Source organism: Leiobunum rupestre, chromosome 1 (genome assembly GCF_980474605.1).
Source record: "Leiobunum rupestre chromosome 1, qqLeiRupe1.1.hap1, whole genome shotgun sequence".
Lineage (NCBI taxonomy): Eukaryota > Metazoa > Arthropoda > Arachnida > Opiliones > Sclerosomatidae > Leiobunum > Leiobunum rupestre.
In genome coordinates, this window is record NC_143384.1 from 74,392,205 (window position 1) to 74,407,180 (window position 14,976).

Below are 14,976 nucleotides of genomic sequence, written 5' to 3' on the forward strand. Positions count from 1 at the left end.
CTAAACTAATTAAAGGAAATGTTTTTTAGTCAAAGAGGGGAGAATTTCATATAAAGAGACGCGTAATTGATACAAGGCGCCATTTTTGAAAATCGGGCTTAGAAACGTCTCGGTAATTTTTTATTTATTGTTATTAATAATAAAACGTATATAAATATGAAACCATACCGTCTTGTACCTCAAATACAAAAAATATGACAGATTTGTCTTTTCACAAGTTCCCAAGCAATGAAAATCTTCGGTTATTATGGTTAAAAATCATTAAATGAAAAGATTTTCAAATGAGTGAAAATGGTAAAGATGTAGTCTACATTTCAAGGACGACGATTATATTTCAGGTTTGTATCTTTATTTAAAAAAATATTTATCAGTCATGTTGAAAGTGCTAGTGCAAGTTCTTCAGGAAAAAATATTTCTGGGGTGGCTGAAGATGAAATCGAAAAAGAAATTGTAGAAATATAAAAACTCAATAAAAGTCACCATAAATAACTTGCAATCAAAATTTGGCGTCAAAACCTAAAATTACAGGTTAATTAAAGGTTACGAATTTTCAAGGAAAAATGGTTTCCTCAAGCTCCCATCAAAGATGACACTGAATAGATACGTTGGAAAAATTAATGGTGAAACGGGAGTTACAAAAGCCATCTCCTTGGTGTGATACAAGACCTTCTAAATTGTCCGACAATCAAATTCCTGAAGACTATAAAAATATTTTAGATGCCCTTTTGATCACTCCTGAAACTCGTTCTACTTTAAAATTAGCCTGTGAAGCATACTTAGCTGGGTATGTTTTGACTTTTGAGGGAATTACAAAAGAAGGAATTTTGTGGCTGCTGCGTTGTAAACATTTCCCAGCCATGTCACAGCTCTCCACTATTGGATTTGATTAAAAACCAAGATAGAGGAAATCTTAAATATCCAAGTCGTCCATTCATATTAATTGTATCAAGAATAGTCACCTTTGTGCAACATTTGCGGGTCTCAAGGTGTTTACGATGAACTTGAGAAATGCATTTTGCCAAAGCACGAACTCTGTCCACTATTTTATAGTTGTGATCCAGAACCTGCCAAATTAATTGCAGGAATAGTCTGTCAGAAAATAGTCCCTCCGGTTATGGATAACATAACGCGCACAATTTCTGCTAAGCATGAAAAAAAGCCAATATCTAGAAAAGAATACAAACTTCAGTAACATTTACTTTGTTATTCAAAGATTCACTTTACAACTATACTAAAAATATATCTATTTAATATCAAGAATAATTATCAACAACATTATTTTAAAGATGTAGGTAAATAATTACCTAATTTAAAATATTTGAATTATTGGTTTTATAAAAAATACTATTCATAATTACGCATTACCGTGATAAGGTGTTGACCACATCTGCCGGAGCAGAGCCGGAGATACACATTTTTTATTTTTATTGTCGTAGAATATAAATAGAGTATTAAAAATATTTCAAAGCTAAATTATAATTTAAATATAACTAAAATATTAATTTACTCTTTCGTTAATAAAATAAAAATATAAAACCTGGGAAAAAACGACTTTTTCTTTGAAGAATAACAGCTGATTGCACTGGAAGGCGGCAATAAAAAGAGAAAATATGTGAGGAGTTCTAGCGCTACTTCTCCCTGGCGGGAAAAATCTAATTTTGCAAAAACACGGCGATTGTTATGGCCGCTATAGCGCGGCAGCGCGAAATCAAAGTTGGCCGTGTCCGGAGCTCTCGTCTAGCTCTCGTTGAAAAACAAAACTTTTTGTCAAATGTCTCTGGAACGCGTTTTTGAAAAAGTTTCGTTAATTAACAAGACACGCCCCCTTTTTCGTTAGTTAACGAGAAATGTTCGTCTCTGGAACGGGCCCATAGTTAGCAAAATAATTACAAAAACGTAAATGGAACAATGTAACAAAAGAAAATTACTTCAAATACAATAAACCAGTGTACCGTAGCAACTGTGTAACTGTTCAAAGCAAAGCGCCGACAGTAACGAGATAGCCCAATACAATTACTCAAACGTAAAACTAGTATTATTTATTAAATTAGCATTTATATAAGCTTACACGAACTCTCAACAGAACTAAATAATTTAGCGCCTGTAGAAGTGTTCCACCGCAGCACTCAGGTGTACTAGGAGAAGTACTGAGGCTGGACCACGACTGAAGCTTCCACCCTATATATATATATATATATATATATATATATATATATAAATACTATACGGGCCCTCAGCTAGTTGTGTGTTTTGAGGCACTCAACCCCAGTTCGCCCCCCAACCCCTTTTACTCATGCGAGAATTTCCCTGGCACCCTTTACCCCATAGTCGAGCCACCGCAGTAAGGCCCTTCCTCCCCTTTTTTCCCATGTGATAATTACCGGGGTACCCCCTCCCCATTTTTCCCATGTGATAATTACCGGGGTAGCCCCTCCCCATTTTTCCCATGTAATAATTACCGTGGAATCCCCTCTCCGCTTTTCACATGTGATAATTACCGTGGTACCCTCTCCCCCTTTTCTCCATGCGAGAATTTCCGTTGTACTCCCCTCCCCCTTTCCAACGCGAGAATTTCCGTGGTACCATTTTCCCCGCAAAAATAACTCAAACTCGCAGTCGTTCCAAACCTCGCTGTACCCCTTTAAACCCACTGTATCCAATGGCTGATGTATAAAGGCCCCGGGACTAACGTACGCTGAGAGAGCCATGGGATTTCAAATTGGAACGAACCCACCCCCTCCCCCTCCCAAAACTCACAGGCCTTCTGATTCTACCCCGCACGATCCACACCCCCCCTCCGAAATCCGCGGCGTAAAGAGGTAAAATTTCGGGTGTATTGCGTGTTTGGACAAACACGGCCAACTCTCAGGGGCGACAGATTTTGAGCATTTTTAGAAACTGACATCAATTTGCGTCACTTTTGAAAGTTTGTAATAAAAAAACTAAAAACAAAATCGGAAATCGAAGCCGACTCGATGGGGAACGCGAATCGTAGCGTAAGTAAAAAAATGCCATATATATATATATATATATATATATATATTGATTGTTTTGGTAGATATGTTTTGAATTGATTGATTTTATTAGAAAATTCATTGCTCGGTTGAATTTCTAACCAAACAGTCTGGCTGCCTTGCTTAGGCCATAGTGAAGTAAAGGGTACTCGTCGTCATTCGTATTTTGAAATTGAATATTTGTACGTAAAGGACAATATAAATTCAAAACGTAATACGTATACCATAAGCCTATCACAAGGGGGACCCTATCATATAGGCTTATGATAAAAGCATCCTTGAAAATCTAGCGTTATGTTCAAAATTATAAGTTTAGATGTCAGAGTGTTCGTCTTCTGAATTTGGTATTTGTCTCTAAACAACTATCAGCATTAATATTTAATACTTAGCTAAATGGTATTTAAACTATCAGCATCAATAGTTAACTTTATGGTATCTCAACATCTTAATTATATTATCCAATTGTGGCCATTCCTAATATTTTTACACTTTTCATTGTCATTTCAGTTACTCCATATTTAGACGTGTATAATTAAAACAAGTTGGCAAGCTTGCCAAAATATACCTCTCCTCGGAAGAGTTTGCTCTTGGGCGTATTAGGTACGGGACGCGGCACTCAACGATATACCGCCATATTTAGAGCGTCCACCTAAAAACGTAAACCTTGTGCTATACCAACCGGTAGAATTTTTTTTATTATAATTAAAATAAATATTACAAATGTTTTTGCCTTAAACAAATTTCAAATATCAAGAGAACAAAAAACCAACTTTCATCCAAAAATAGAAAATACAAAATAAATATTTATTAGAACGCACAATTTTTGTTTACTTGAGAGATTTCCGTCCATTGCTTCTACAAAAAATGAAACTAGTAAATAATCAGTTAGGCTAATACCCGGGGCACCACATTAGGACCAAGTCATGGAGTGACTTTTAATGCCTTTAAACAAGTAACTTGCAAGTATGTAGTGCCTCGGCCAAAAATTAGCAGATTTTTTTCAAAATTGTAAAACATGAACGGGGCCATAGTGAAAGTTAAAAGTGACCAGCGATATATTCACTTTGATGTTATTCCTACTTTAAAATTATTATAAAGGCCCAGATTATCCAAGTAATCCTGGTTATTTTTAGTTAATTTGATTAAATTAAGAATCATGTGTAAAAGAAAAAAGTACCTTAAAAGCGTTAAGTCATTTATGTGATTGTGTACAGGTATTAGACTGATTAAGTAAGCTCTGGAAATGATGTGCGGAGAAAGTGTAAGATTGTGGACGTAGCCCTATTGCGTGCAGACCTTTTCATACGCAATCTTCTGGCGCGTTTCCTTCAGATATTTTTCCTTTGCTCATATTAATGCTTTACTAGTTAAAAATCAGTTTGTGCTCTTCTATATTTGACGTAACTTCTTGAGATACGTTTGAAAACAATTTCTGTGAAACAAGTAATTTTTGCGATGGCCAATCCTCCCAACCAAATCGCTAGAGCACCGAATAAATGATCTAGGCTTAAAATATGCGACGCATTGTCCGAATCCTCGATGAAACATTGTTTGTTAAAACCATCATGTCGCGCAGCACCTGGCACTCGATTCATCAAACTCGTGTGACTGATTCTGGACACCCTAAAACGGCATTTTATCAGACTTTATTGCTGCTGTAGGCAATTGGTAGGTAGTCATTTAAACGCACCTGTTGCTTATCGCTCTCATTAGGGAATAAGAAAGCTGTCTGCTGATCATCAAAGATCCGTAGGTGAATGCGTAGGAATCGGTTCTTCTGAATTTGCAAGGACTGCTTGATTTCATTTGTAGCTTTTTCAAATTTTTGTCTGCGGATGCGAACGCAGCACCACCTTTTTGCACATGTTCCAGCAACCTTTGCGTAAAAGAGTTGTTGTATATCTCTGACTCCTTTCTGATGCAAAAGTCGGGTCTCTTTTGGACCCTACTCCACAACTCTCTCAGAGCCGTCGAGGTCGAACCCTAAAATAACATTGATTGAAACTATGGAGGTCATAAAATCTTAGAGATAGAAGAGATATAATTATACGTAGTGCTTGCGTGTGTAACTTATCTAGTTACGCCAAACCGGAAAAATTCGACTTCCACTCACTCGCGCTCAGAATACGAACACAACGTAAAATCGTTGCAAACATAAGATAAAATTACCTTCTCACTCGCTCAGAATACGAACACAACATAAAGTCGCTGCCGAGGGGTCGGACACTTTCCATTATTTTGTACGGGATTAGGGAAGTCGAAAGATTGTCAAAACCACCGTGTGACGGTGAGCGTTAACGGATAAATTTGCGGTTGGGTTTGGTTGTTGCTTTTCGTTAACGCTCACCGTCGCGACAGTTTTAACTCAGTTTGATTGGATATTTTTTTTGTAATGCTTATGTATTGGGTGGGAATGTTGAGCTTGTGTTATGACGGTTGTGTTTGTGTTTTGTATGTATGCGCGTTTTTTCTCCCAACTTCTTCTTATTCTTGACTTTTGGGACGGATCGAGTGCTGAGTGTTATGGCAACCTCTCAACATCCAATGGCAGGGTTTCCACCAATTGTTCACGATATTCGTCTTAGTGTCAATTTGCGATCGTATCGAGTGGGATTTGAACCCGAGGTCTCCTGCTTGACAGGCGGACGTTCTACCAAAGAACCACCGACACTTGTTACGCTTCATTGAAAATTAGACCTTTAGCTTTATCGGAAGCGCATTTAATAGAGTACGAAATTTTGGTTTAATTGAAATAGAATTGAAATGAAATTATTGCATCGAAGAAATTCTAATTTAGCGTTTTCTCTATTGATTAAAAACAAATGCGCCACCCAGGTTTTGAACCCAGGCCATTCAGAACCACCGATAGCTGCTTAGCTTCACTGAAAATAAGACACTCATCGTAAGCATAATAGGCAATAAAGTCTTGAATTTTTTTATGAATGAATTTATGAAGGCCTAATCTGTTTTTTTTTGGAAATGAAATTATGTTGATTTAATCTTGTTTGTCTAATCTTTGGTATTGTTTGTTTTTGCTGACTTATATTTGTATCTACTATTTTTTAAGTTTATTTCCTTTTACCCGCAAAATCGTCCAGCCTTAGTGGAACCTTTAAGAGCGTAAGTCATGCCCAAAAGCTTATCCGGTTTCATTATAATAACGTGAAAAATCGTATTTGTGAATGGTAAGGTGTTGCGCTTCTTGATATTATATTTTCTATTGCTTGATTTCTAAGTATTTGAACTAATTTATTGCTTGACTGCGTTATAATATATATATTTTTATCGAGTTGTATACATCGTGCGTTTACACTTTTGTTGGTCTGGTTTTTAACTGGGTCGTCATTACTTCGTAATTTATTTTCAACGTTTCCTCGACTGATTAAGATGTTTAATTTGAAAGAAATTGAGCGTTAAAGATGTGGCTAGTATTTCGTAAGCGCGAAAAATACAAATACCCTCTGTAGATATTTCTTTCATTAAAATTGGCTTCGTATTACATTTAACTGATAAACTTGTACCGTAAATAGGGTTAAATTCAATTGTGCATTGTTTTAGTACGTCTAACCATGGCAAATAACCCCCAGAAGGACTAGTAAGGCAAGCAAAAGTTCGTATAGATAATTTCCCCTAGAACTGTCACGCCCAACTAACGTATCGCTACCTTCCGATATTTAGCGGAAATGAAAATTTAGGACAATATGGCTGCCTACCGACGTCGGGTTAATTTGACATTACTATATTCAGCAAAAAATCCTGCGGATGTTTTTAAACTTATAACTTCGTATGTTTTAGTATCTGAAAGTCTGCTTGAAATGTCATTTATCTTCTCAATAGATTTAATAATTATTCTTTGAAATTGGGTTTCAAAAATATCAGCAAATTATAAATAACTTCAGCAAAGGCTTAAAAGTTAAAAACTATTTATTTAACAAAAACTTTAAAAAACTTATTAATGAAGTTACATTTAATTTTTAACCATCTTATTTAATAAATAAGTAGGTATGCTAACATTGTTTTATAATAGTTCTAGCTAAAAGATCATTAAAATGTATTTACCATTTATCAATGAAACCTCGCTTACTCTTTTGGACGCGGCCATATTTATGTGGTGAATTTACAACTCCAGAGAAGAGCGGTAGATGGCGCGCTGTTCGATTAGCTAGACGAAAACGGGCCAACATTTGTACGCTTCCCTTACAGGGTTATTTCTCGATGGTCTAACTCACTGTTGTAACTACTTAATTTATAATATTCTGAATAAATTATACTCGGTTGTTTCGTCTCAATTATTTTAATTATAATTAAAATTTTATACCGGGCGGGATTGAACCTGGATTACGTTTTTAGTAAATAACTCTGAATTGCGGAGATCTATCTTTAAGGGTCATCTCGAGAAATTATTACCGCTAGGGACAATTCTTCCGAGGAGAGGTATATTTTGGCTTGCCAACCTGTTGGAACACACTTTTTGCCCTCATTTTAGAACTTTATTTGCTTAGAATTCCAGTTTCATGGTAGCCTATACCATATTTGCATACGTAGAAACGTCATCAGCATCACCAGCTCGTGCTTGTTATTAATAAATTGTGGTCATATAGTAATGATAATCTTACGGGCAAAAGATGACAGAAACTTTGGTCCTGCATAAACATCATATACAAATTTTATATTTTGAATATTCGGTGCTACCCAGCATAATTGGCAATCTATGTTAAGAAAGTATTAATAATGTACAACGAATTAGCGAAAATGCACAAAAGGCTAGAACAACACGACTACTTGCTTGGTAATAATCAAAGTCCATTATTTGCTACTTAACCGGAGTTCTTAATCACTATGAGTCGCAAGAAGACTTGGTCCTCTTACTTCTTAATTTTAAGACAAATGAAATAAACATGATCTTTGAATTTATTTATATAACTTCAGCGACGAAGTATTCTGCAGTTCAGGTACCAAATCAAATTTCCGATTAGCCCTATCTAGTTTGAAAATTAGTTTTTAGGATTTGCCATTACTGACGTAGGTTGTCCAAAGCCTTTTTATTACACTGTGCAAGAGAAAAAGATAGAGCTATATTTTTTAGCGCTACGAAACCTCTAATTATGCTGCTCTTGTCAAAATGCCCCTACAGTGAGAATCAAGAAAAAGTCTATTTAAGATTTAAATAGATAGCGCTTGCTGTCGCGGAATTTTTCTTCGATGAAAACTAGCCTTTAAGCCGAACATTGTTTAGTGGTTGCCGCAGTAGCTTTTTCAATTTTGCATAAGCGGAACCCTACCATTATTTCTAAGGACAGCTGCCACAATTTAATATCGCTTAAGTATTGGACTATACGTCAAAATCAGGGAGTAAAGTGTGAAAGTCTCAAGTTAGTGATTAAGTAGAAATCGCAACAAACCTTAAGAATATCAACATCTACTTTTCCTTTAGTAAGTATGGGGTATACTCCGGGATATTTCAAGAAATCCTGCACAGATAAAATAAATTTTGAATGTGGTTTGATGCTAAATTTCGATACCAGAACTCCACTGTAGACATTAATTATGAAAAAAGTACACATAATGTATGTCGAGAACAAGGACCGGCTGGTCGATTTTTTCGGTAAAAAAACTGAACCTTAAAAGACAAATAGAGATCTTTAAAATTGCTGATAGTCACCAAACTTAATTTCTCTTACTTTTGCCCATAAGGATTTCCCAGACCAACCAAACGTGATCATACAATCGCCTCGGCCTCTCTGTGGGTTGGCGATAGCTCAAAACCCAACTGAAAACGGACAGGAGGAGAATGGTTCCAAGAAGCATAAGGTAAAGCTTAAAAAAATATAAAATGTAAATGGAATGTCGTACTTTTTTTTATTACAAAATTATAAACTTACACTGATGTCCATGGCTTCTAAGAAGCTGAAGTTAATCGTAATGGTATCGGTGTTGATGGGTGGTTCTCGGCCGACTAAAAATTTCCTTTGATTAAAAGAAAATGTGCTGCTGAAACTGGCCACTTGAAAACGGGCATTTGTTTGAGCAATTGCCCCGAAGCCAATGTGGACAATCTAAGAAGCATAACACGAAACAATTATGGCAATTAACAGAAACATTTTAGGTCCCAGAGTCTAAGGTAGCGATACGAATTGTAACTTAAGATTTTGGACTAGCTAGCCTCAGCTAGTGCATTGTTGCCATTCTCTCTAAATATCGTAATAGGATTATATCGGAATATATTAATTATTTGTTATAACGACTTTACTCCGCCATGAGTTTTCTCGGTAGAAATGTCAAATGAAGGGACTAGTGGCCCTTGTGGTCGAGTAGGGGATTAAATTAAAACTTCTGCATTAAAATGAGACCCTGAAAATAATAACTTTTTTCAGGATTATGTTGAGAATTTATAGCGATTCGACAATTGCTCAAATTTTAATGCAGTGGCGTGTCGAGGTTGTATGGCACCTGGGGAAAAATTGTTAAATGGTGCCCATTTTAGTGAAAAATAACCTAAAATTTAAATTTACTACATTTTCATTCATTCAACCGACCGTTTTCGGCGCTCCCTTTTGAGTAGCGGCCCCCTGATACTTACGCTTCTAAATGAATGAATTGTTTGTTTATGACAAAAACTGGCCGTTTACATTAAATTACTAAAGGAAAGACTGGGCTCTCTGGCAACTGCATTTGCGAATTCAAAAATCACTAACTTTATACCTAAAACTCTAACATTACATTTTTCTGTAGCATCCCAATGATTCCAGTCCACGAACCGTTCTCTTTTTCTGAGCCAATCTGCTTGTCTTCAGGTGAAAAACTTCTGATTCTATCGATAAATAAAAATTCGGATTGTTTAGTAGCGCTTAAGAAATATTTTAATTTTCCCAGAGAGTATACAGCTTACATCATAAAATTTAAATATTTGTAAAATGCATCCGATTTTATTTAATTGGTCAGAGAATTACTGAAAAACCAGGGAGGAAAATTTTCCACCGTTTTGCCACTATTTTAAGCGGTAGGTGGAAATTGGCGACGGGCTAACCACTTCCTTAAACTCTGTACACCGACAGCCTTTGCTTGTGCTAAAACTGTAATTGACTACTTAATCCCTTTAGTGCAGTCAAAGCTACGTTCCTGTACACCGATTACGGATAGTGAGCAGCCCCTCGGAAATTGGTTGGATCATGGGGTCATGAAAAACAAATTCATACTAGGTGGCAAAAAAAATCGGTAGTTACAAGACGGCTTTCTTAAATTGTTTTTCTGGCGCAGTTTTCCAACTTTGTTAAAAGCGCGTGGTAAACGTGCTCCTTAATGGAGGTCTACAGGAAAACGTAACGCAGTGTCAAATCTGTATCTCGGAGGCTACAGAACTGTTGACTCTCTGGTGCATCGTCATGCTGAAACCAACGTCTGTAATCAATGTAATAGAGTAAAATAATAAGTCCACATATTGTATAATAATTACTTTTATTAAAAGGTCTCCTTTTAATAAAAGTAATTATTATACAATATGTGGACTTATTATTTTACTCTATTTACATGTATAAGTGCTGTCAATATTTATATTATAATCAATGTAATGTCGTCTAGCATATTCCCTACTTCGTTTTGAAGCAACTTTAAGTAATTCGGACCATCAAATACGATTTGGAAGACAAAATCGGCAAGTAAGAAGATTCCCGGGCAGGCCTGCCCATACGTTTAGTCTGACTATCACGAGTTTCGTTACGATTATATTCTCCTAAAGACCATACTAGATAATAATTTAACTTTAAAGCAACTCATATGGCATAAAAATGTTAGAAAATTATATTAGACATAAGGAAATTTATTTTTAATGATTGTTTATTCATAACTCAAAATGTAGGTAGTTTTGTTTTCATAACTTTATATATAACCATAGATAAAATAAGCTAATGCGTAGTTGATATTTTCTTTAATTTAGTTATCTAGAATTTACATAATTTAATTTGAAATACATTGCTGTTTTAACTTTTGAGATCGATTTTTGCACCCAAGTCGGATGACAATGACTTAAATGAGTTTCATACGAATCCTTTTCGCTATTTTCAAGGCCACTAGTTGATTCTAACGTCATCATAAGTAATTGCTTGAAAGCATATATAAATTGTGTTGGACTAGGGTTCGTGTTATTACCTCTCCTTTGCCTGATAGTAGCAAAACGATTTTCTAAAGAGTCTTGTGTTAGTCGCCTTGTGAAAAAATATTTGAAGCCTTCGGCTTTCAAATCTTCCCACAATCGACTGAATCCATCCATCAACATAATATATATTAACATTACTGGGAACTATGAATTGAAGGTCTTCAAACATTTTTTTAGCCTTTAAAAATGTTTCATTGTGACTCGAGTTTTGGATAATTGATTGAAAATCCAAATTTTTAATCAGATTCAGACCACCTTCTTCCTTTTGGTTTAATGGTAGAAAGTCTTAATTGAGTTTCAAAAAACGAATGTGGTTCATCCGATAACAGGTCTTCGCTGTATTTTAAATTTTAACGGTAGATATCCTTTTCTTGTAACGAGAAATTTCGGATGAATTCACAATGACGGATAATTCATGGTAATAATTTTATTTTAAAAACACTTATATTATTTTTCAAAACACTTTGCAAGCCTAGTCCTTACTAATTTAATTGAATAAATGATTACTAATACCTGAAATTTTTACCGGTTTCATTCCCTTTATCTGTATATCATATTAAATACATAGTTTTTAATTTTTAGTTCCCCCTAATTTTTATATATATTCTACACAAAACTAAGTTTAATTTTCCATCGTTTTTTATAGCTACTGCTTCTTTGAAATCGCGTTTAAAATAATTAGTTTATCTAGATATTATGTCACCCTTGTCAAAATCAAAATTGCGGCCTTGGGTTTTCCAGACATGGTTGGCGATGTCGTTGTGTTTTACCGCTAATTTTATGTTCCTCCTTCCGGGTGCTAAAGTTTCTTTTTGTTTGTCCTATATATGTTTATTTATATATAATTACTGTTTCATTGTTTTTATCTATTTTTTGTTTTTTTTTTAATTAATAAGGACGCTAAGCGTTAGAACCTTTCCTCTTCCTTGGCGCTGTTAGATCTTCTAACAGGCTTGTTGAGTTACTTGTTATTTCAGTAGGTTTTAGGGACTGTGTCTTGCGAGCCACTGGAATGCCGCTATAAGTCTGGGGCTTCTGCATAAAATTCTGTTAGGCGTTCACTCTTTTGGGGTAACTTGAGGAGTTGGCAAATTTCCCTTACGCAAGCTCTCTTTAGTCTTAAAAAACTTAGGAATGGCGTTTTGCATTAATTTATTTTTACGAACATTCATGATTTTCGATAATTCATAATGTTCAGCGCAGATACGGTGATTGTTATACAGCTTAATGGAACTTAAACCGTATAATGTATAAGAAATTTAAGAATGTATCGTGAGAGAAGAATTTTGGGCACATAACCGTTTACCTAAAACGTTATTTCTGAAGCATTGGGAAATGCTAAGGCGTGATTTGGATCACCAAACACAGAGGTCGTCCAATTGATTCTGCTACGATGGTAAGAATTTCTTTATCATTATTTAATAATTAAACGAAGAGAAGAGAAAGACCAATCTTTTCATTATATATATATATATTTCATTATACAATTGCTCAAATAGTGACTTTTCAAATGCATCAAAACGAAAAGATACAGTTTATATATATATATATATATATATATATATATATATATATATATATATATATATATAATAGAACGGATAAACTGTATCTTTTCGTTTTGATGCATTTGAAAAGTCACTATTTGAGCAATTGTATAATGAAATTACCTTATTCCATATGCTTGCATTTTTAGCGACGGGGATCATTCAGTGGGTCACGGCGTGTGATTATCGACACAGAACTGTCAAGTCGAGTGTGAACTGCATCATTCATCGTGTGGCAGTGGTTATCGCCAGTAGCATGCATCATTACATCAAATTCCAATCAACCCAGGAAGAGATCCTCGGTACAAAGCTAGGCTTTATGGAGAAGGAAGGTCTTCCTGGGTGCCTAAGGAGCATAGACTGTACCCACATCCCCATCCAAAAACCTACTTCTCCCGATTCACATGTTTATCTGAATCGTAAAGGCCGGTACTCCATCCACGTCCAGTTGGTAAGCCATAACTTTGTATATTGAAATTGTGTAGTTAAAAATATGTTTCTCCATTTATAATTTTTCACGATTCTTTTACATTTATAACACTTAGGTTAGAATCCTGAACGTTGAGGCGGACTGGCCGAGGGGTAAGTCACTCTCGGATGACCTGTACCCTGAATTCACGTACTTAGTACTGTTAAAGGTACGGATTTTAAAAAGTTCACGAACTCTCATTTGCACAGTCAGAGGTGCGACAGTGTACACCGAGTTCGCGGAGTGACCAACACCTCGGGACTGGCCTGGGAGTTCTCACGATTCAAGCATGGGCAAATTGCTAATTCAGGATCCGTCTCTCCTCAATGGAAACAGAGGGATCATGGCTCATTGGAGGCAATGGCTACCCTCTGGAACCTTGGCTGATGCGTCCCATTCTCCATCCGTGAACTCAGTCGCAGGAGAAATTCAACAGTCATCTCAGAAGAGCCCGAAGTTGCATAGTTGGATGCAACGGTCTCAATGGCGCGCGTTGATAGATTACGGAGGGAATTTGTTATATAAACCTCAAAAAGTTTGTTAATTTGCTCTCGCTTGCGCCATTTTGTACAACTTAAAATGGGATTTGCATGGCCTCGCAAGTGTTCTAATTAATTTTAAATTAACCTGTAACATTTTTCTAATTTTTAAATTTGCTCCTCCTCCCCCTCCACTTTATAATGAGGATTACAACAAATCGCAATGAGGTAGTCAGTGGTTCAGCGTTTGGTCAACTACATGCGATTCCCAAAACTTTTTTGCCTAATATTATTTTTATTTTCTCACGATACATATTTTCTTATTGTAAAATCTGGTTTTATTCGTTCAATATAAATATTATTGTAGTTATCCTTCACAGAAAAAAGGGGACATGATAGGCTGATACCAATGATAAAAACTCCAATATACTTTAGAATGAAATTTTTATTGAAAATTAAAAACTACCGCCAAACTGATATAAAGAGAAAAAAGGTGAAGATGGAAAATAACCAAAACTATGGTCAGCTGACTACTGAGGGACAAGTTAAGGAAATGACTTAATAATCAAGAGTTTCACTGTTGTGGAACGTTTTTACATCTGAAAGCTAGATATAAGGTAATAAGTAATATTCATGTTCTTATGTTTCAGGGTTATTATTAATATTCGTTGATAAAGGCGAGATAATTTGAACTAAAGTTTAAATTTCCTTTTCAGCGGGCACAAGAGCGTTATGTGTGGAAATCTTATTGGTAATGTCTAAATGACTTGAAAGGGTGCATTTTTCTCCCTTTGGGCTACCATCTAATTTAAAATCAATTCCAAAAGCCCCATACAATCGTTCTTGATTATTCACTTAAGACTGCGCAGCCTGGTCTATTGTTCCTGCACTGGTAGTAGCAATTGGTTCGGAGGACACAGGTATTGTATGACGTTTTTTATGGCTTCTTTTATCACCTTTCACAAGTATACCAATTTCTTAGTTATTTGTAAATTTATGTCAATCTATTTGCCAGTGAATGTAGTAAAAGGTCAATGTTAACAATACCACTTTTGCATTTTTCCTCTACCATTGGCCTTGGTGGGTCTGGAAGTGGGTTTTCAGTCCTTGCTTCTATTTCAAAACTTTAACTGAGCTATATCTGCTAGTAAGTAGTATATCTAAACTGAGCGTTTTTAAATATACCCATTTTAGTGACAATATCTTGCATCGTCAATCTTTGTTTTTTGCCTTTGTGTTGTCATAAATATGGAAGCTTAATGAAATTTTAATTAAATTATGATACCATGTTAAAAAGAGTGCTCAAGTTTTCATA

The 14,976-nt window shown here is 35.5% G+C and overlaps 1 long non-coding RNA gene across 1 annotated transcript; it reads right to left on the minus strand.

The window, feature by feature from the left end:
• Positions 1-428: 428 nt before the first annotated feature.
• On the minus strand, positions 429-1,601 carry LOC149966598 (uncharacterized). The gene is made up of 4 exons (XR_016480309.1): positions 1,366-1,601; positions 960-1,166; positions 777-873; positions 429-700 (listed from the first exon to the last, which is right to left on the minus strand). It is a non-coding gene; the product is annotated as an uncharacterized LOC149966598 (long non-coding RNA).
• Between the last annotated feature and the right edge of the window lie 13,375 nt (positions 1,602-14,976).